The following is a 20,879-nucleotide window of genomic DNA, read 5'->3' on the forward strand; positions in this document are numbered from 1 at the left end:
CTCTGCTACAGCTGCCTCATGACTGAATTAACAAGCAGCAGAAAAAAAAAAACTGAACATCGTTTTAACCAGTCACACGGCAGTGGCCTGGCCGAACCATGGAAACGTTGCAAATCATAGATGATCCATTTTCTTTTCTCCCAAATACGTTATGCAAAGTATGCAACTTTTATTTATGTTTCTTTTGTTGGTAAATTAATACAATACATTTTTGCATTCTGCCACGTCATTAGACGAGCAAAGCCCCTTTGTGCCAGTGCGCATTCAGAGGAGACTCGCTGAGAGAATCCGTCTTCTGTGTCACTCAGTACTGCCAGCTTTCCCCCGTTGGTGGTATGTTGGTCATCATAGCTGCTTTCCAAGTAATTGATCCGAGACGATTCCCAACCAGTACACCTGTGTTTATGCCCACGTTTCAAATAATTAACATTATAAAAGCAAATCGCATTGTTTTATGTTTTCTAAATGAGAATCAAACACACTTCCGACAACTTCATAGCCCTGCTGGCTACGAACATGTATTGAGTCGGCTGTTTCCTATGACCCTGGTGATACCGAGTGTTTTCCTAGTATCGTCAGCATTACGATGTTTGGCATGCTTTGCTGTGCCCTCTAGAATTGCATAACAAGCATGTACTATGCTAGGACTTTGTGGCGCAACGGTAGCGCGTCTGACTCCAAATCAAACAGTAGCGTGTTCAAATCACGTCGTGGTCAATGTCTGCTTTGTTTCTATTCCACACTACTTCACTTTTTAAAGTGTTTGGATTTGAATGTTTCCGGACATTTATTTATAAAATTTTGCCTACACAACATTTTGATTGTATAGCGATCAAACAGAGATTTATTGTGTTGTGAATGTTATGTTTCATTTGATACTGCACAACAAATTAAAGTGACAGAATATCCTGACTCCCTAATTCCCCGGATTTTATGTTTCAAATCCCGGGATTTCTGTATTAGAAAAAGGTCCGGGAATCTGAGACTAGATTCCATAATTATTATGCATAGATGACCTTTGTTTATAGTTAAAAAGATGATACAGCTAGCTGTTGTTCTTTTAAATATTCTCTCTTACTCTGTTGTTGATCTTATTTATTTGTCGGTTAGTGTTAGATACACATGCTGAAGGGCTTCAATCTTCTCTTTTATCCTTCCTCTCCTCCCTGAGCCTCACCCAGGGAGTGAGTCAGAGGGAGCTGTCAGGTGCTGAACCTCCAGCAGACCAACAGAAAATGGGCTGAAGCTCTGAGCTTCTCCCAGAGCCCAGGCTGGGCACGTCACTGATCTCCCCCTCACTCTGAACTCATTAAAGAGCCAGAGGCACGAGGGGCTGGAGACAGTGCTGTGTATCAGCTGAGACAGTGACTTTACTGAAGAATTACACAATTAGATTTAGATTTCCAGAAAGCTTTTGACAAAGTCCCGCATGAAAGATTAATTCTCAAACTGAACGCAGTAGGGATCCAAGGAAATGCATGCACATGGATTAGGGAGTGGTTAACATATAGAAAACAGAAAGTACTGATTAGAGGAGAATTCTCAAAATGGAGCGAGGTAATGTGGAGGTGGAATTTATATCTAACATTTAATGCTTAATCAGCAGGGAGCATTTGCCTTCATAATCTGCTTAGTTACAGTAATTTTGTATCTAAATGACTATGGCCCATGATGTTTGTGTATAAATATATGTGTTTTTATTAATTAAGTATTTGCTTATAAGTGTTCATTTTATTATTGCTTCGGCTCAGAACTCGGGGCGCAGTTCCGCTTATATGTGTCTGTAAGATGTGTTTATACTTCTGCAAAATCATGGCATGCTCCGGCAGCAAAAGGATGGACAACAGAAACTAGAATAGAGAACAAGGCCTAAACAGCACGAATACGTGCAGGAATGAACATACACTGACAGTACTGGGTAACAACGACAAAAACTATGAAAAACAACTCCTTTTAAGGAAAGTCTCTGTTCATCCTATATGACGGCAATGTACGTATAAATCTCTCTGTACTCGGCTGATAGTCAAGTCAGAATTGTGTTTTGAATGCATTTGCTGGCTTCCTTTGCGCATCGTATTAAAGCTTGTTGTAAGTCCCTCTGCTGCAGGCTTCCTGTGTCGAATTCTTTCAAAAACCTCACTGCAAAGGAATTCATACATTTCTGAGTGAATTCTTATTTTTTATTAAGTAGCAGCACATCAGCGTTATTGAAGGCACTTTATTCTTCATTGTCTTGCCTCCTGTGTCATCCTTGTTACCCACCTGGTCTCCTTCATTCCTTATGTGTGCAGCAGCTCCCTGGCACACATGTCTCAACTCTTATGGGCCAGTTCATTCTGAACAGGCAGATTTCTAATGCCCCTCCTAGAGAGCAGGAAAGCACTGAGAGGCTAAACATGAAACTACAGGAAGGATAATCTAACTGTAATGTGAGTCACCCAACCCTATCAAGTCCCACCTGTGCTCACAGTTCAGATCTCAAAGAACTGTCTTTGACACTTATTGAAACAGAAGTGCAACGCTTAGAACACATATACAAATAGAACTAATCCACCCTTCTATTAAACTGTGAACTTAGTGTTTGATTGAATCCCTCTCTGTGTTTGTATAGCCTGGAAACAGGCATCAGTGCCCTGCCAAGCTACACACACTGCCATCATTCACACTGACCACAAGAGGGAGCCAGAGCACCACTGCTGTCCATAATGTAATAACAGTACAGTAATAAGACAATTGAAATACATGCCTGTGTATTTATTTCTTCATTTATTTATTTCTTTTTTTAAAATGTATTTATTTTTATTTTGACGCAGAGTATCCTCCATACAAAGGGAGTAGCCATACAATATTAAGTTCTCAATATACCACATACACCGCTGTTATTCCACAGTTCAAGACAAATGCACCACTGCATTTAAAAACAAAGTTAAATTAAATCAAATATGCTATATAAAAAATGAATAACACACAAAAGGAAATGTACCACACTAATTTTCGCATGGAACATCCATGATCATAATTGTGTAACACCCCCTGTTCTGTGTGTGTTAAGCTGGGTCCACACCTGAGCCACACCTCAGTTGCACAACGTATTTGCATTCAGCTGAGTGGCTTATGCCTCGTTTCCACTGCCGGCCGCGGCTGGCCATGGCCCGCCTCAACCGGAAAATAAGTGTTTCCACAGCTGGCCACAGTGGCCCTGGCTGACCGCGGCCTGCCTTCCTGCCTCCCTTTGCTTTGTCGTACCTGACTTGGCCAGACAGGAGACACAGGAAGTTCATCATCACAGAGCTGGGAGTGTGCGTTTGTAGCCATGGAAACAGAAACCGCTGAACTCTTTCCAATGGCTGCCGTTTGTAGTGTGTGGGAAAACGAAGAAACTACATTTTTGTTTTCAGTGTGGGCTGACTCAGAAATTCAAAAACAGTTAATGGGTGCTGTTCGAAATATTCAAGTTTTTATAAAAAAAAATAACGGGTTCTCATGAACTCCACAACAATGCCGGGACAAAATTAAATAAATAAAATACTGCGTGCTGTGTACAGGAACATTAAAGACAGCAATAATCGGAGCAGGAACAGCCCTCAAACATTTCCGTTTTGTGAAGTAATGGACAGTATTTTGCGGTGCCGGCCAGTGAATGAGCTGAATGGTGTTGTCAATAGCATAGTAGCTTTCTGGAGATGCCACGATGCAGCAGCATTGCAGTACAATGTGTACAGGTATATATTACTCGCGCTACATTCCTTTCGCTTGTCCTGCGAAACAATTGTAACTATTCCCCCACAGTCTGATAATGCGTTTTTCAAATGTTGATACAGTAGCGCTTGTTAAGCACCTACACCAGGGCTCAGCAACCTTTTAGTGCAAAAGAGCCAAACGGAATGAAATCTTTGAGCAAACGGTCCGCAAAGAGCCAATTGTACAATTAAAAAAAAACACGTAAACGTAAATTCTGTTGGCTATTCTCACAGATCGGTATACCGATATCAGTTACTATGAAAGACACTAAACCTTGAGCACGCCTGATCTCAGAAGGGCAGACCTGTTTAATACTTGGATAGAAGACTGTCTAGGAACACAAGGTGCTGTAAGTTTTTCTTTCGGCAGGGGGAGCTATTTCTCCACATATTTCTAATATTGAAATATCCTGTTAGCTCATCAATTTTGCATTTATTTTAAACTCGGATCACTGGATTCAGAGTCCAGAATGCTAACCATTACACCATGGAACCATCCATACAGATCCCCCATTGCTGGGACTCTCGTCAATTTTGCTTTTATTTTAAATGGGTTCAATGTATTATATCTGCAGCTATCCTATGTAACAGGTGCTGAAGCCACATCCGTTCATCTTCCAGGGACAGGTTTCCTGTGGAACTGCAAGCAAATGTGCATAATCAAGCTCTTAAGAACAGGTTAGAGGCTTCTATACCTGTCCTTTTCTGTGAAAAACAGAGAGTGTTCCACACTCTGAAGTCTACTGGAAAAGGAGTGCATGTATTAAAACAATCTGGAAGCAAATGGTTTAACCAGCTGGGGTGACTAAACATTTATTAGGTCATTGAATCACACAAAGTGGCTCAAAGGACACTATAAATCAATTAGAGTCTCTAAACCAATTAAAACGCTGAATTCATAAAGATGCCAATACATCTTTTAGGGAATTTTTCCTGATCTTTACTCTTTGAAAATATTCACGGTAAGTTGAGTCAGTCAAGCCTGTCTCTCATGGCATGAGAATATCTCTCTACAACCTTAAAATGAGAAAAAAACAAGTAAATACAAAGTATTTACATAAATCTTGCAACCGAAATTCCCCAGATATTTCCTTTATGATATCTTGGAGAGGGCTATAAAAAGAGAAAGGATCAAAACTCACCCTCTTTTCATGCACATCTCTGGTCCCCGGAGAGATCTTGATAAATTCCAGTTGCTCAATATACCAAGATCACTGGATAAAAGTAAGTTTTTAGTCGATTTATGATATATATATATATATATATATATATATATATATATATATATATATATATATATATATATATATATATAATCCATGTGATTTCCACAATGTGATGGTTTATCATATTTTGCCTAGAATAATATTAAATATAAAATATTATAAAGATAAAGTAGTATACAGTTTGAACACATTAGAAGCTGTTCAAGGACGCACATTTTAATGACTAGTCAACCAGCTAAAAACATTATTTGATTTTCCTGTCTTTATTTTTAACAAAGACAATAACGTTTGCAGACAGCATGTTAGTGTTCTGTTCAGCGAGAAGTACTGAATAACTGTTTGCACTGTTCCATGTTTGTTTTCAGCTCATTGAAAGATGATATTCTACAATGACATTTATCCATTTTACCCTCAACAAAGGTGGCTGAGGCTGCTTCTTCAACCTCAGCCAGCTCATAATCATGCTGGTGTTTTTAATCCTTGCTTGCAGTTTCCTTGTTATACTAACAGTCATTTCTAATATGAAAATACTGTTTCCAGCTAAACCGCCACATGCACCAAAATGTGAGTGTAACAGATTATTGTGTTCCAGTTTCGGACTGCAAATGTATGTAATGAACTTCTCTTCCACTAGGCGTCACTTTAAACACAAGAATCCACTGTTATTTAATATTAATAACCCTCTTTCCAAACACTACACTAAATAATATATCCTTATCTTTATGAAACTTTCTTTTGTAATACATATCACAATGCTAACAAATACAAAACGCTTTCTTTTCTTTTATTTGTCATTTATAAGACTGTGTTTTCTTCCTCCACACTCAAAAGAGAGCGGAACGGTCATCAATGAACAAGAACAACTACAGTGAAGTAGTATTCAAGACCCGCTTCGCGCTCAGAAGAAAACACTGTAACTCCTCATCATGGTTAGCGAGACCAGACATGTTAGAAACACATTTCACTAGAAACAAACTATAGAAATGATCCCTGAAAGTATAGTCTTAATAAATATGTGGGTAAAACAACTTCCCTACTCCCGGCATGTATCACTGCAGTGACGGTGTATGATTCAGTTTCCTTTCTAGTATAACACTTGTTCATAGTAATGTTAATACTTGCCAATGCGTTTCAAACACAAAATTCACATAATGAAATAACCACTCAATTAAAGTATAATGTAAAAAAGAGAAGTTAAGTAATACCCAGGGTGCACCTATCTATGAATAATTTAAAGAAACAACCAATCACCAATCTCTCTAGCCGGGGGAGGATTCAGTCCCCGCCCACCTGCATAGTATTCAGGAGGAGGAAGGCTCTGGTCATTTCAAGGGTTTTGCTGCAAATGTGTTTCTTACCCTTTAAGTGCCATTGTCCTAATCTGAGGCTACTTTGTCATTTTTGGCGCATTTTTTTTAACTGGCATCTTATTTAAATGTTATTTTAACTCTATTGTTATGATAACTTACTCTAATTGTGTTAACCATAACAGTTAAATCTAGATGTAACGTATCAGATTACATAAACACACCTTGTATTCAGTTTTTTTTTTCAAAAAATAAATCTATTGGTCCTCTATGGGTAGAGGCCGATAAGCTGCATACCTGCCGTTTTTACACATTAATATTTACGGAATACACACACTAAATTGAAATGTAATAACACAAAGACTTGCCTTCAGTTAATATTTTAGAAAAATCTACTTTGTTAACAGAAGTACAACAAGCTAGCAGAGAATGGTTTCGATCCATCGACTTCTGGGTTATGGGCCCAGCACACTTCCGCTGCGCCACTCTGCTACAGCTGCCTCAGAACTGAATTACCAAGCAGCAGGAAAAAAAAAAAAAACTGAACATCGTTTTAACCAGTCACACGGCAGTGGCTGGGCCGAACCATGGAAACGTTGCAAATCATAGATGATCCATTTTCTTTTCTCCCAAATACGTTATGCAAAGTATGCAACTTTTATTTATGTTTCTTTTGTTGGTAAATTAATACAATACATTTTTGCATTCTGCCACATCATTAGACGAGCAAAGCCCCTTTGTGCCAGTGCGCATTCAGAGGAGACTCGCTGAGAGAATCCGTCTTCTGTGTCACTCAGTACTGCCAGCTTTCCCCCGTTGGTGGTATGTTGGTCATCATAGCTGCTTTCCAAGTAATTGATCCGAGACGATTCCCAACCAGTACACCTGTGTTTATGCCCACGTTTCAAATAATTAACATTATAAAAGCAAATCGCATTGTTTTATGTTTTCTAAATGAGAATCAAACACACTTCCGACAACTTCATAGCCCTGCTGGCTACGAACATGTATTGAGTCGGCTGTTTCCTATGACCCTGGTGATACCGAGTGTTTTCCTAGTATCGTCAGCATTACGATGTTTGGCATGCTTTGCTGTGCCCTCTAGCATTGCATAACAAGCATGTACTATGCTAGGACTTTGTGGCGCAACGGTAGCGCGTCTGACTTCAGATCAAACAGTAGCGAGTTCAAATCACGTCGTGGTCAATATCTGCTTTGTTTCTATTCCACACTACTTCATTTTTTAAAGTGTTTGGATTTGAATGTTTCCGGACATTTATTTATAAAATTTAGCCTACACAACATATTGATTGTATAGCGATCAAACCGAGATTTATTGTGTTGTGATTGTTATGTTTCATTTGATACTGCACAATAAATTAAAGTGACAGAATATCCTGACTCCCTAATTCCCTGGATTTTATGTTTCAAATCCCGGGATTTCTGTATTAGAAAAAGGTCCGGGAATCTGAGACTAGATTCCATAATTATTATGCATAGATGACCTTTGTTTATAGATAAAAAGATGATACAGCTAGCTGTTTTTCTTTTAAATATTTTCTCTTACTCTGTTGTTGATCTTATTTATTTGCTGGTTAGTGTTAGATACACATGCTGAAGGGCTTCAATCTTCTCTTTTATCCTTCCTCTCCTCCCTGAGCCTCTCCCAGGGAGTGAGTCAGAGGGTGCTGTCCGGTGCTGAACCTCCAGCAGACCAACAGAAAATGGGCAGAAGCTCTGAGCTTCTCCCAGAGGCCAGGCTGGGAATGTCACTGATCTCCGCCTCACTCTAAACTCATTAAAGAACCAGAGGCACGAAGGGCTGGAGACAGTGCTGTGTATCAACTGAGACAGTGACTTTACTGAAGAATTACACAATTAGATGTAGATTTCCAGAAAGCTTTTGACAAAGTCCGTCATAAAAGATTAATTCTCAAACTGAACGCAGTAGGGATTCAAGGAAATGCATGCACATGGATTAGGGAGTGGTTAACATATAGAAAACAGAAAGTACTGATAAGAGGATTATACTCTACATGGAGCGAGGTAATGTGGAGGTGGAATTTATATCTAACATTTAATGCTTAATCAGCAGGGAGCATTTGCCTTCATAATCTGCTTAGTTACAGTAATTTTGTATCTAAATGACTATGACCCATGATGTTTGTGTATAAATATATGTGTTTTTATTAATTAAGTATTTGCTTATAAGTGTTCATTTTATTTTTGCTTCGGCTCAGAACTCGGGGCGCAGTTCCGCTTCAATGTGTCTGTAAGATGTGTTTATACTTCTGCAAAATCATGGCATGCTCTGGCAGCAAAAGGATAGACAACAGAAACTAGAATAGAGAACAAGGCCTAAACAGCACGAATACGTGCAGGAATGAACATACACTGACAGTACTGGGTAACAACGACAAAAACCATGAAAAACAACTCCTTTTAAGGAAAGTCTTCATCCTATATGACGTCAATGTACGTATAAATCTCATGAGAATATCTCTCTACAACCTTAAAATGAGAAAACACCAAACAGCACAAACTCACTACACTCTGTGACCACAAGAGGGAGAGAGAGACTAATAAAATGATGCTCTTTAATCCAGAGCAGTGGTTCTTAACCTGGGGTCCTCAGAGACAGTCTAGGGGGACCACAGGAAAAAACTGGAAACTTTTCACTCAACAGTAGCAATGTGCAAAATCAAAATGTTTGCTGCTTCAATGGATTTGCTTTCCCAAAGTTTATGATGGATCTGTTAACCTACAGGTCTGATTTTAATATTGTACAATTAATAATTACTTATACTGTGTAAGAAAGCTATATAAATCACAGCTGTAGCTAAGATGAATTGTTTGCGAGAAGGGAGAAGAGAGAGAAAAAGCTTTGTTTGTACAAACTCAACACAAAGAAAACTATAAGCTATTTGTTTTTCTTTTGGCCTGCAAGAGAAAACTTTTTTAGTTATTTTTTAGAATGGCAAAGAAACTGCATCAGCTGAAAATTAGTTCAAACTTAAGAGCACTGCTTGGCTAGAAGTGGCTGCTGTGCCAGGGAAGACAATTTGCATAGAAAAGACACTTTGCATTGGCAGCACATGCTTCAGTGCTCTGGGAGTGTTTATAGCCCTGTGAGTTTAACACTTCATGATTGAGAGCTGCCCTTCATGGCAACAGAATCCACAACAACAATGACTTTTATCAGCATCTTCATCTGGGCACTTGTCATCTGCACTCAGGATAAGAACCATTTAGAAAAACACTTAAAAAATGTGTGACAACTCTTAATATATAATTATTACAAGTAAAACAGGACATACTGAAAAAATATGAAAATGCCTTGAAATTGAATATGTTGTCATAATTTAATTGATTAATTTATTATAATCTTCTATATTTTTATTTATTATTTTCAGAATCCAGTGGTCAGTATACTGTAACTCAGACTCCAGCAGTGAAATCTGTTCTCCAAGGAGACACAGTCACTCTGAGCTGTAAAGTCAGCAGCGCAGTGTATAGTAACAACTACCTAGCCTGGTACCAACAGAAACCTGGAGAAGCTCCCAAACTCCTGATCTATGCTGCAAGTACCCTTCAGTCTGTGATCCCAACTCGTTTCAGTGGCAGTGGATCTGGGACTGACTTCACTCTGACCATCAGTGGAGTCCAGGCTGAAGATGCAGGAGATTACTACTGACAGAGTTTACACTACCCCTGCAGTAGATACGTGTTCACACAGTGCTACACACCCGTACAAAAACCTCCCTCAGCAGGACTGCAGGTGAACATTGTTCATTTTCTGATACTTAAATACAAGCTGAAAATAAAGTAAAGCAAACATTTTGCTTCTCTTTCAGTAAATGTATATATAAATAAATTGCATATTTAACTTCAAATTGTATTATTTCCTTTTTTTTCATTTTACTCTTTTAATGATTCCACTTCATCAGCAACACATTCTATATACAAACAGAATGATGTTTATTTTTTTAAAGCAATTGAACTGTATGCATATTGAGATTGATTTATTTATGATCCACTGGACAACATATTAAAAAAGAAGTCCAGCAAACAGCAAAGCCTATTATTGCAGTGATGTGTAGTTACACTTTCTGTCTCTGTGGAGTCCAGCTGGATATTTCTCATTGTGTCAATTTGATGTGTTTAAATGTATTTTCAAAACTAATATGAAATAAATGAATAACATTGAACTTTAACATATCTTAAAATGAAAATCAAGACACAAATTACTGTTACTTACAATGAACAAACCATGTCTTCTTTTGAAATAGAATTTTACACGTTATTCTTAGTTACTGAAAAAGATATGAATACTCTATTGATATACCTCAAATTATAACTTATTACATTAAATAAAACAATGTATCTAAATTGAAATAAAAATAAATAAATGGAGTATTAATAAATTCCTGAGTGAATTCTTATTTTTTATTAAGGAGCAGCACATCAGCGTTATTGAAGGCAGTTTATTCTTCATTGTCTTGCCTCCTGTGTCATCCTTGTTACCCACCTGGTCTCCTTCATTCCTTATGTGTGCAGCAGCTCCCTGGCACACATGTCTCAACACTCATGGGCCAGTTCATTCTGAACAGGCAGATTTCTAATGCCCCTCCTAGAGAGCAGGAAAGCACTGAGAGGCTAAACATAAAACTACAGGAAGGATAATCTAACTGTACTGTGAGTCACCCAACCCTATCAAGTCCCAACTGTGTTCACAGCTCAGATCTCATAGAACTGTCTGTGACACTTATTGAAACAGAAGTGCAGCGCTTAGAACACATATACAAATAGAACTAATCCACTCTTCTATTGAACTGTGAACTTAGTGTTTGCTTGAATCCCTCCCTGTGTTTGTATAGCCTGGAAACAGGCATCAGTGCCCTGCCAAGCTGCACACACTGCCATCATTCACACTGACCACAAGAGGGAGCCAGAGCACCACTGCTGTCCATAATGTAATAACAGTATAGTAATAAGACAATTGAAATAGGCAGCAGTTATCGTACCATGGTAAAATAAATAGTACCATATAGTACCGTGGTGTAGTGTTGCATTATACTGTAGATACCAGGATACTTCTTAGAAATAAAAAGTACAATCGTATTATCATGGTGGTACTGCATTATAGTACCATAATAGAGCATTGTACATTGATAGTATCGGAAACATTGTGTTTTTCTATCATTTGTTTTTAATTATGTATCCATGAACGTTATAGTACTGTATTTAACTTCAGGTTTTTAAGTCTAATTTATTTTCATTGAAAAATAATCTTGTTTTGAAAGCAATACTTAAAAAACGTGAACATGGATACTCCATGCTTTTTAAAAAAATAATCTCTTTTTTTTCAACAAGTCCCTTTTGCCATTGTATAGTAGTGTTTATTTGTTTTCACCCAGTGAATCCCTTTTTGATTTCTTGTTGTTTTGTGTAGAAACCTTTTATTTGGCCATTGTGACTATTTTGTGTTTAGGCTATTTGTTTAATTGAAGTCTTTTGTTTAACTGCAACCTTGCTATTCTGTCACAAATGCTCTTTTTTCAGGCTCAGATGGAACCCTTGTTTAGAAGAAAGGCTGATGGCAGCTCAATCTGACTGATACAAAGTAATCCATAAACTGGTATCGCCCCAGAAGGTTCAACCATGTAAGTTCGAATTTGAATCAATGCTTATAAAAATAATAATCTTCACATTATGACTACTTTATAGGTCTCCCTTTCAGTGCTAATTTCATTATCTATTACAATGCATTTTTATAACTGATGGTGTGATTTGAACTTGGGTGCTATATAATGAATGTTCTAGTATACACATATCAAATACTGGCATTATTATATTTGGAGGAAAACAGTCAGTTGATATAAATGATATGTGGTCCAGTTACCATACCAGGTACCTATTGCTGTTGTTTTTCAGCTCTGATGACTGGTGCTGAACTGAGCAACCAAGAACTCCAGAAAAATCGTACCTTCTTACACTGGACCATGCAAATACACAGGTACAGTGAACTTGATAAAGGATTGTCAGTATTACCATTAAAAATGTAGGAATAAAGCTTCTAAATTATTAGCGCAATTTTCTCTGAAATTCCACACAAGGAGCTGGTAGCAGTGTTTGATTTTTATAATCTTTCATAAATAATTATAACGTAGAGGGATTTCTAAATTACAAATACACAATTTATTTATTTTTTGCAGGGGAACTAATTGGTGTGGAGTATTTGTACAATCAGTTCTCCATGACGACGGTGCCATGATTGAGAGGTTGGAGGCTGGCTCTGATCTGTCTATTGAATTGGAGGAAGATGAGGGATTTGCTGACACCGAAGGGTTTCAGGATCTAACAGTTCCAACACTGGACAGAGAACCTTCCTGCAGCTGTTTCAGTCCAATTGCTCGTATCAAGCTGCAATGTAGCCTATGAGAATCGCGAGCACAATTCAAGGGGAATTAGCTCAAATGGTAGAGTGCTCACTTAACATGTGAGAAATAGCAGAATCGATTACTGCATTCTCCAAATAGTTTTAATATATATGCGTATTTAGTCCCAACACATTATGGAGATACATACAGTGTGACAATTCTTTGTAACAGAGACAACCGCCCTACATGTGTATTTTAAAGCACAGTCTCCTAATTTGTAATATCCCGCAGACTGAAAAACTGCAGTGCACCCTCCATCGTATGCCTTCCGAGAAGCACAAAGGGAGATTTTTTTTTTAACAATTGAAGAGTTTTTGTTAAATGAGAATATTTTGAAGAGTTTGTGTTAATTGAAAGTTTGAAGTTTGCTTTCATTTGTAATGTGTTTGTAATGAAATATCAATTTTTGTGTTTTTACCAATCATTGTACTGTATACTAGCTACTGTTGCATGTCCATGATTTTGCTACTTAGCTTCCCATATGGTCTAGCGGTTAGGATTCCTGGTTTTCACCCAGGCGGCCCGGGTTCGACTCTCCCGGTATGGGAACGTCTTTGTTATTGTCATTTTGTTACAGAACTGTGGTCATACACATACACACACACACACACACACACACACACACACACACACACACATATATATATATATTATACAAAAATATATTTACAGAATGATGCAAATGTATTTGACTCTATTCACATCCCCTCACATTTTTAAAATCCTCCACAGGTTGGATTGGATACTGTATAAATGCAGAACCAATCGTTCCAGATGGAAGAGACCATTCATTTTTAAATACATGTAATTCGATTTTTCATTTGATATTATTTGTATTGAGGCAGGGAGGCTGCAGTTGTTTCTAAGCGACAATGAATCTTGAATAACATTCTTAGGGTTCGTGTCATATGACTTTGTCTCATCAAACCTGTTTCTGGTGACGTCCAGTGGATTATATTTGGAATCTTTTGTCGTTCAGTATTTTCTCAGACGACAAATTAATAGCTCAATTGGTTAGAATGAAAGAAACTTCCTCCAGTCAGCCCGGCTAGCTCAGTTGGTCAAGCATGAGACTCTAAATCTCAGGGGCGTGGGTTCGAGCCTCACGTTGGGCGTCCTTTTTAAATACAAATTGAAGATGTTTCTTTGAGACAACGGAGCAATGTCTGATTCACATTGTATACAATATTGCAACAAAATTACTTATTGGTCATTGTCAAATAGCAATTGCTATTGTAAAAAGCATGCATCGTTTATAGCTATAACGATATTGAAATAAAGAATATTACTTTTCTGGGTTGGCTTCAATCCGTTTCTTTTTTACAATTGTCATTACATCATTCATGGAGCAACAGTTGGTATGTGCGTAATAATCCCAATCGGGCCTTGATACGAGACAACCCGTGTGTGCTGGAATAAATAATGTGGTTTTCTACAACAACAAACACAGGATGCTGTTGTAGAATGTCAGGATGGCCGAGTAGGCTAAGGCGACAGACTCAAGGATGCTGTCTTTCCAAAGAATTGTGTGTTTTGGTTTCTGAATGGAGGTGTGGGTTCAAATCCCACTTCTGACAGTTTACTTTTACTTATTTTTAAAAGGAATAAATGTGTTCATTTTACTATAAAAGATTGTTTCAAGGAAATCAACAGCTGATACCAAACTGTTGTCAGCACTCAATACCATTTTAATTTCCATTTTAAATCAGACTAAAATAGTGTTCCTAACACAGATTGCATTTTTGTTGTAAACAGACTACTTGTTACGTCACTGAACAATATTTTGTGTCCAAACATGTATTTAACTTGATTGTTTTAAAATTCCAAATAACATATTACTTTGAAAAACATCTCCGTCGACCACTGGATCGTGGTCTCAGGCTGGGATGCGGACCATTGAGAACAGTATAAACCATCTATTACTAGACGCAGCTTACAGGAGAAATGCCCTCGTTTAACATGCTAGGATGATCGACTTCGGCATTCTCCAACTGCTGTTTACATTTTCTAACACGTTATGAGGAAGAACAATATTTTGGTGTCCAAACATGTGTTATTTAATTTGATTGTTTTAATATTCCAAATAACATATCACTTTGAAAAACATAATATATGTTTAATACAGTCCTATTTGAGTATTTAAGATATGGTTATATTCAAATGCCAGGAACGGTGTGTTAATTTAACGAAGCGCCTAACGCCGCTCGGAACGTTCGCTTTTTTAAATCCTAACGGTCTCTGCTCAGCTGAGTGGAATGTTCACGAGCCGGTTGCCTAGCAGCGTCTCCCCCTCCTTCTCTGCCCCGCCCTCTCGCCCTCTCTCGTTGCTCCAGCTAGGAGTTCAAATTTATCTTTGTTATATTAGCGCAATTCTTTACTAACTTTTACAAATGAGATTATTAGGGGTTCATGTTTTTAAGATGGTTCAGGTGCAGTCCGGGCAGACTGACTGCAGCATCATTACAGTATTCCACACTGCGCTCAGCTTTGTGTGGCGGCTGATACACAAAATAATGAACGACTGTTTAAATAATCACATGTATTGCTTTTTAATGCTAAATATGTATCTGGTATTCTAAGTATTATCTACAATTAATAATTCAGCTCTATTCATATTCAGAATGTAATACAGTTTTAAAACTATCAAACTGACTGGAAACATGGAACACATAAGTGCTGTTGTGTATAGACAATGTCATAAACGCCGAAATGAACATGGACGGTCTTTATTAAGGGCTGACTCGTTTAGATGTTAGAGAGATCTAGGTGTACTCTACAAATCTACTGGATTTTTTCCAAATCGTAAGTGTACCGCCTGTGATAATACATTTATTTATACAATTTAGCCTATACAACATATTGATTGTATAGCGATCAAACAGATATTTATTGCATTGCGATTCATTTTTATGTTTCATTTGATACAGCACAATAAACTAAAGTGAATCTGAAATTACTGTTGACCAGTCTTCATTGACACAGTTGGGTAATAAAGTCATATTAACACTTCCTTGCATGAGATAGTGAAAATAGCTTTACAAATACTAGTTTTGAAGAAATTTAAAGTACAGCAAGAAATGATTGATGTCTTTAAGCTTAACAGACCTTTAAGAATTAACAAAGAAGACATAAAAATGGTGCACGTAGTCGGCAGGATATGATCATGCAGGCGCAAACACCAACAGATTTCAAATTCATCACCTTAACCACTTGGCCACGACTACTTTCTGGAAAGCAACGATAGAAATGTATTTGCAAATGATGCAAATGTATCTGACTATTCACATCCCCTCGCATTTAAAATCCTCCACAGGTTGGGTGCCTCTCAGATTAAGGTTGATACTGTATAAATGCAGAACCAATCTTTCCAGATGGAGCTGTATAAATGCAGAACCAATCTTTCCAACTCAGCAGAACCTGAGAACACATCTAAGAAGAAAGCAAGACGAGGCAGGAAAGTCTATGTAATCAATTATGGCAGCACATCGTATGTCGTTTTGTTAGATAACACCCCGGGAGACAACAGAGCAGTGTGTGTATATAGCTACAACGGAAACCATATACTTAAGACTTAATTTTGATACAGAACTGTGGTCATGTGTAATCTCTCTTCATTATGATAATAAAACTAAAGTTCAGTGGATTATATTTGGAATCTTTGGTTCTGTCTTTCAGTATAATCTCAAAGATGACAAATTAATAGCTCAGTTGGTTACAGTGAAAGAAACATGCACCAGTCAGCCCGGCTGGCTCAGTCGGTAGAACATGAGACTCTTACTCTCAGGGTCATGGGTTCGAGCCCCACGTTGGGAGTCGTTTTTAAATACAAATTGAAGATGTTTCTTCGAGACAACGAGCATTGTCTGATTCTGTTCACATTGTATACAGTATTTGTTGTAAGAGGTAGGAACATAAAGGAATAAGTACCCCTGTCAGCTGCCATATATTAGTTTAAAAAAAAAAGAATGTTTCAACACTGTTTTTGTAGTTTATATTTTTCTATTAACCCCACTATTATACCGTAATTTGGTAATAAAAGAAATAGACATACCTGCGTTTTATCATCTTTACGTGCTGCGAGCCAACAGCTGAGTCGGCTACGGGATGGTAAAGTACATGTGCACGTTTTTTTATAGAATCCTTTTTGTTTACTTTTATATTTGAGTTGTAGCGTACACAATCACATTGTAGGATTTATTTGATTTATTTGATTTATATTTTCACGATGGATTGTTTTGTTATTGAGAATTTAATATTTGTTTGTTTATTTTTTCACATTGTTGTTGTAGCTGTGATGCTGAAGGTGCAGTGACGTTGTCAACCTGCGACTAATAATTTCAATGTGTTGTAGTTTAGCGTAGGGCCATTAACCTCTTTAAGTGGTGGTTTATTGGGTTAAGGACCACGTACTATAAAAGGCAAGCGTATCCGGAGATCGGGAGCGCAGCTCAGTTTGGCTTGGGATAGCTGAAGTAGGGACGTGTGGTAGACGCGGAGTTGGACCTTTTACCTTGATCGGAGATATTTTGTTGCGAAGCTGACGGTGTTTATTGGGGTTGGTTTCGCTTTCAGCCGCTATTGTTCTTGCTCTGCAATTGGTTTCAGGTAGAGTGGCAAGAAGTTTTGCTTGTTTAGTTAGTAGGCTGTGCTATAAACGCATTGTGACATTATCGGAGCCTGCCTGAAACTTGTGAAATAGTGATTGGTGGGGAAGAAAGAGAAAAGGAAATACGGTACTGTAGTGATATAGCTGCTGTTTGTTTTACTTTGTTATTGCTGCTGGATTGTGGTTGGAGTCCTCTGGCGTTCTGTGGGTGTGGAATATGTTACTTTAAAGTGAACCACTAAATGTTTTAGCTTGGTACGGTACTATAGCAATATAGCGGTTTGTTTATTATTGCTGCTGGATTGTGGTTGGAGTTCTTTGGTATTTCTGTAGGTGTGTTATAGGTTATATTAGAGCAAATAACCCAGTATTTTACTCTGTTTTAATTATTGTATATTAGTTACCGTGAAGAAGGCAAGGTTTTTATATTTTGGGGATTTGCTGCGGTTTCTCTTTTTGTTTTATATTTATTTAGAATCCCCGCCCTACCTGCTTGGTGATTGGGGTGCTGCTATTAACCATCGTGTGCTTCTCCTCCGCCCTTCCTTCCCTCCCCTTGAAGAGGTTGTTGGTGCTGGCAACATTGCAAGGGAATCCTTTTTTTCTTTTCCCTTTTTGTTTTTTTGATACTTTACACCCTAGCTAATTAGTGGGTGCCTATTGTGTTGATACTTTCACACCCTAGCCATCCAGTGGGTGTTTGCTTTGTTTTGTTTAATTGAATTTTTTTATGTAACTTTTTTTTCAATATTTAATAAATATTTTTAACTGAGTTAAGCTTTGTCTGTTTCTCTGTGGTGTTGCTACTGGTCCATATCCCAACTATCACTAACAAACTTGTGTTTTTATTGTGGGTTATTGATTTTGTTAATTATAGGTTTAAACTTATTTTTAGTTAGTCCTGGCGCTTATCACCAGGTGGCGTAGTCGGCGACTATATATTTTGGGGATCCTGAGTGTCCTAAGTAACACCTGTGACAAATTGCAACAAAATTACTTATTGGTCATCGTCAAATAGCAATTGCTATTGTAAAAAGCATGCATCGTTTATAGCTATAACGATATTGAAATAAATCATCTTACTTTTTTGGGTTGACTTCAATCCGTTTCTTTTTTTTTTAGAATTGTCTTAACATCATTCATGGAGCATCAGTTGGTATGTGCGTAATAAACCCAATCGGGCCTTGATACGACCCCCTAGTGTGTGCTGAAATAAATAATGTGGTTTTCTACATGAGCAAACGCAGCTTGTCAGAATGGTCGAGTGGTCTAAGGCGCCAGACTCAAAGACTCTGTCTTTCTAAAGAATTTTGTGTTCTGGTCTCTGAATGGAGGTGTGGGTTCAAATTCCACTTCTGACAGTTGACGTTTACTTATTTTTAAAAATAATACATTTTAGCACTCAATACCATTTTAATTTCCATTTTAAATCGGACTAAAATAGTGTTCCTAACACAGATTGCATTTTTGTTGTAAACAGACTACTTGTTACGTCACTGAACAATATTTTGTGTCCAAACATGTTATTTAACTTGATTGTTTTAAAATTCCAAATAACATATTACTGAAAAACATCTCCGTCGACCACTGGATCGTGGTCTCAGGCTGGGACGTGGACCATTGAGAACAGTATAAACCATCTATTACTAGACGCAGCTTACAGGAGAAATGCCCTCGTTTAACATGCTAGGATGATCGACTTCGGCATTCTCCAACTGCTGTTTACATTTTCTAACACGTTATGAGGACGAATACAAAGGTTGACAGCTTCCTTGTAAGTGGGGGTAAGCACAAGTTATTTTCAGATTTAATGTTTTTATTTAAGCTCAATATTGTCCTGCGTAGTGCAAATCAAATTACTATATTTTTATATTAGTCAAGCCGTATTTAAAGTGTTCTTAAGTTATGAGGAAGAACAATATTTTGGTGTCCAAACATGTGTTATTTAATTTGATTGTTTTAATATTCCAAGTAACATATTACTTTGAAAAACATATATTTTTTAATACAGTCCTATTTGAGAATTTAAAATATGGTTATATTCAAATGCCATCAACGGTGTGTTAATTTAACGAAGCGCGTAACGCCGCTCGGAACGTTCGCATTTTTAAATCCTAACGGTCTCTCCTCAGCTGAGTGGAATGTTCACGAGCCGGTTGCCTAGCAGCGTCTCCCCCTCCTTCTCTGCCCCGCCCTCTCGTCCTCTCTCGTTGTACCAGCTAGGAGTTCAAATTTAGCTTCGTTATATTAGCGCAACTCTTTACTAACTTTTACAAATTAGCTTATTAGGGGCTTCGTGTTTTTAAGATGGTTCAGGTGCAGTCCGGGCAGACTGACTGGAGCATCATTACAGTATAGCGCACTGCGCTCAGCTTTGTGTGGCCGCTGATACACAAAATAATGAACGACTGTTTAAATAAATCACATGTATTGCTTTTTAATGCTAAATATGTATCTGGTATTCTAAGTATTATCAACAATTAATAATTCAGCTCTATTCATATTCAGAATGTAATACAGTATTAAAACTATCAAACTGACTGGAAACATGGAACACATTAATTGCGATCGATTCGATACCAATAGGATTACATAAGAGCTGTTGTGTATAGACAATGTCATAAACGCCGAAATGAACACGGACGGTCTTTATTAAGGGCTGAATCATTTAGATGTTCGAGAGATCTAGGTGTACTGGACAAATCTACTGGATTTTTTCCAAATCGTAAGTGTACCGCCTGTGATAATACATTTAAAACTAAGAAAATGCACAAGCCATACAATGAAAAAAAAGAGTACAGTATCTTACAAGTGATTGTGCTTCAGCTCATGTCATTAATGTGATTTCTTGTCCTAGCCATTTGCAATATGATGGTAAAACTACTAGACAGTTACAATTGTGCATTAATGAGCGAACATAAAAGTTCAATTAGGAGAAAATATATTCATCCACCACTAGCTAGACATGTTGTAGATGCCAAACATTCAGTTTCAGATCTTAAATTCTGTGGCATACAAACATTTTCAAGATCGCAGTGGTGGTAATGTCACGGGTGACGAATGTGTTGATTATTATTTTATTCAGTGTTATCACTTATGATTTTTGAATTTTAATTGGATTGGTTTTCCTTTTTTTGCACAGTTTGTTTATTTGAATTATTGTTTTATTTTTGAGCATTAGATGCATTTTAATGTGTATTTGTTCACTTAACCATACGTCATCCACTCTCTGGTCCAGACCTCCTCTTAGGGATCCTGTCCAGACGCCTGTTTGGGCAGCCCTCTCCATAGGGTGCTGCGCTTCAGCTGAAGTCCTCAGGAGAGATCCTGATATCCTGACATAAACCACGAACGCAAAGGTTCTTGTCAGTACCTCTTTTCAAATGTCTTCATTCGCCAAATTCCGCAGTCCTCCCAGAGTGAGTCTACGAGAAAAAATAACAAAACGAAACTGACACTGTCCGTGCACAAAAAAAAACCCAAACCACTCGCTGTCTAATCTCGTCCTCTTTATTTTCGTTTACTTCCCTCAGCTTCTCTCTCTTTCCTATTCCGGTATC

The 20,879-nt window shown here is 37.7% G+C and overlaps 3 non-coding genes across 3 annotated transcripts; 2 read left to right on the top strand and 1 right to left on the bottom strand.

Annotated features, from left to right (window-relative positions):
• Positions 1-5,764: 5,764 nt before the first annotated feature.
• On the bottom strand, positions 5,765-5,972 carry LOC131705595 (small nucleolar RNA U3). The gene has a single exon (XR_009310544.1). It is a non-coding gene; the product is annotated as a small nucleolar RNA U3 (small nucleolar RNA).
• Positions 5,973-13,188: 7,216 nt separating this feature from the next.
• trnae-uuc (transfer RNA glutamic acid (anticodon UUC)) lies at positions 13,189-13,262 on the top strand. Its single transcript has one exon. It is a non-coding gene; the product is annotated as a tRNA-Glu (tRNA).
• A 5,307-nt stretch (positions 13,263-18,569) lies between these two features.
• trnal-caa (transfer RNA leucine (anticodon CAA)) lies at positions 18,570-18,680 on the top strand. The gene is made up of 2 exons: positions 18,570-18,607; positions 18,635-18,680. It is a non-coding gene; the product is annotated as a tRNA-Leu (tRNA).
• Positions 18,681-20,879: the final 2,199 nt, after the last annotated feature.

This window comes from Acipenser ruthenus, chromosome 35 (assembly GCF_902713425.1).
Source record: "Acipenser ruthenus chromosome 35, fAciRut3.2 maternal haplotype, whole genome shotgun sequence".
Taxonomy (NCBI): domain Eukaryota; kingdom Metazoa; phylum Chordata; class Actinopteri; order Acipenseriformes; family Acipenseridae; genus Acipenser; species Acipenser ruthenus.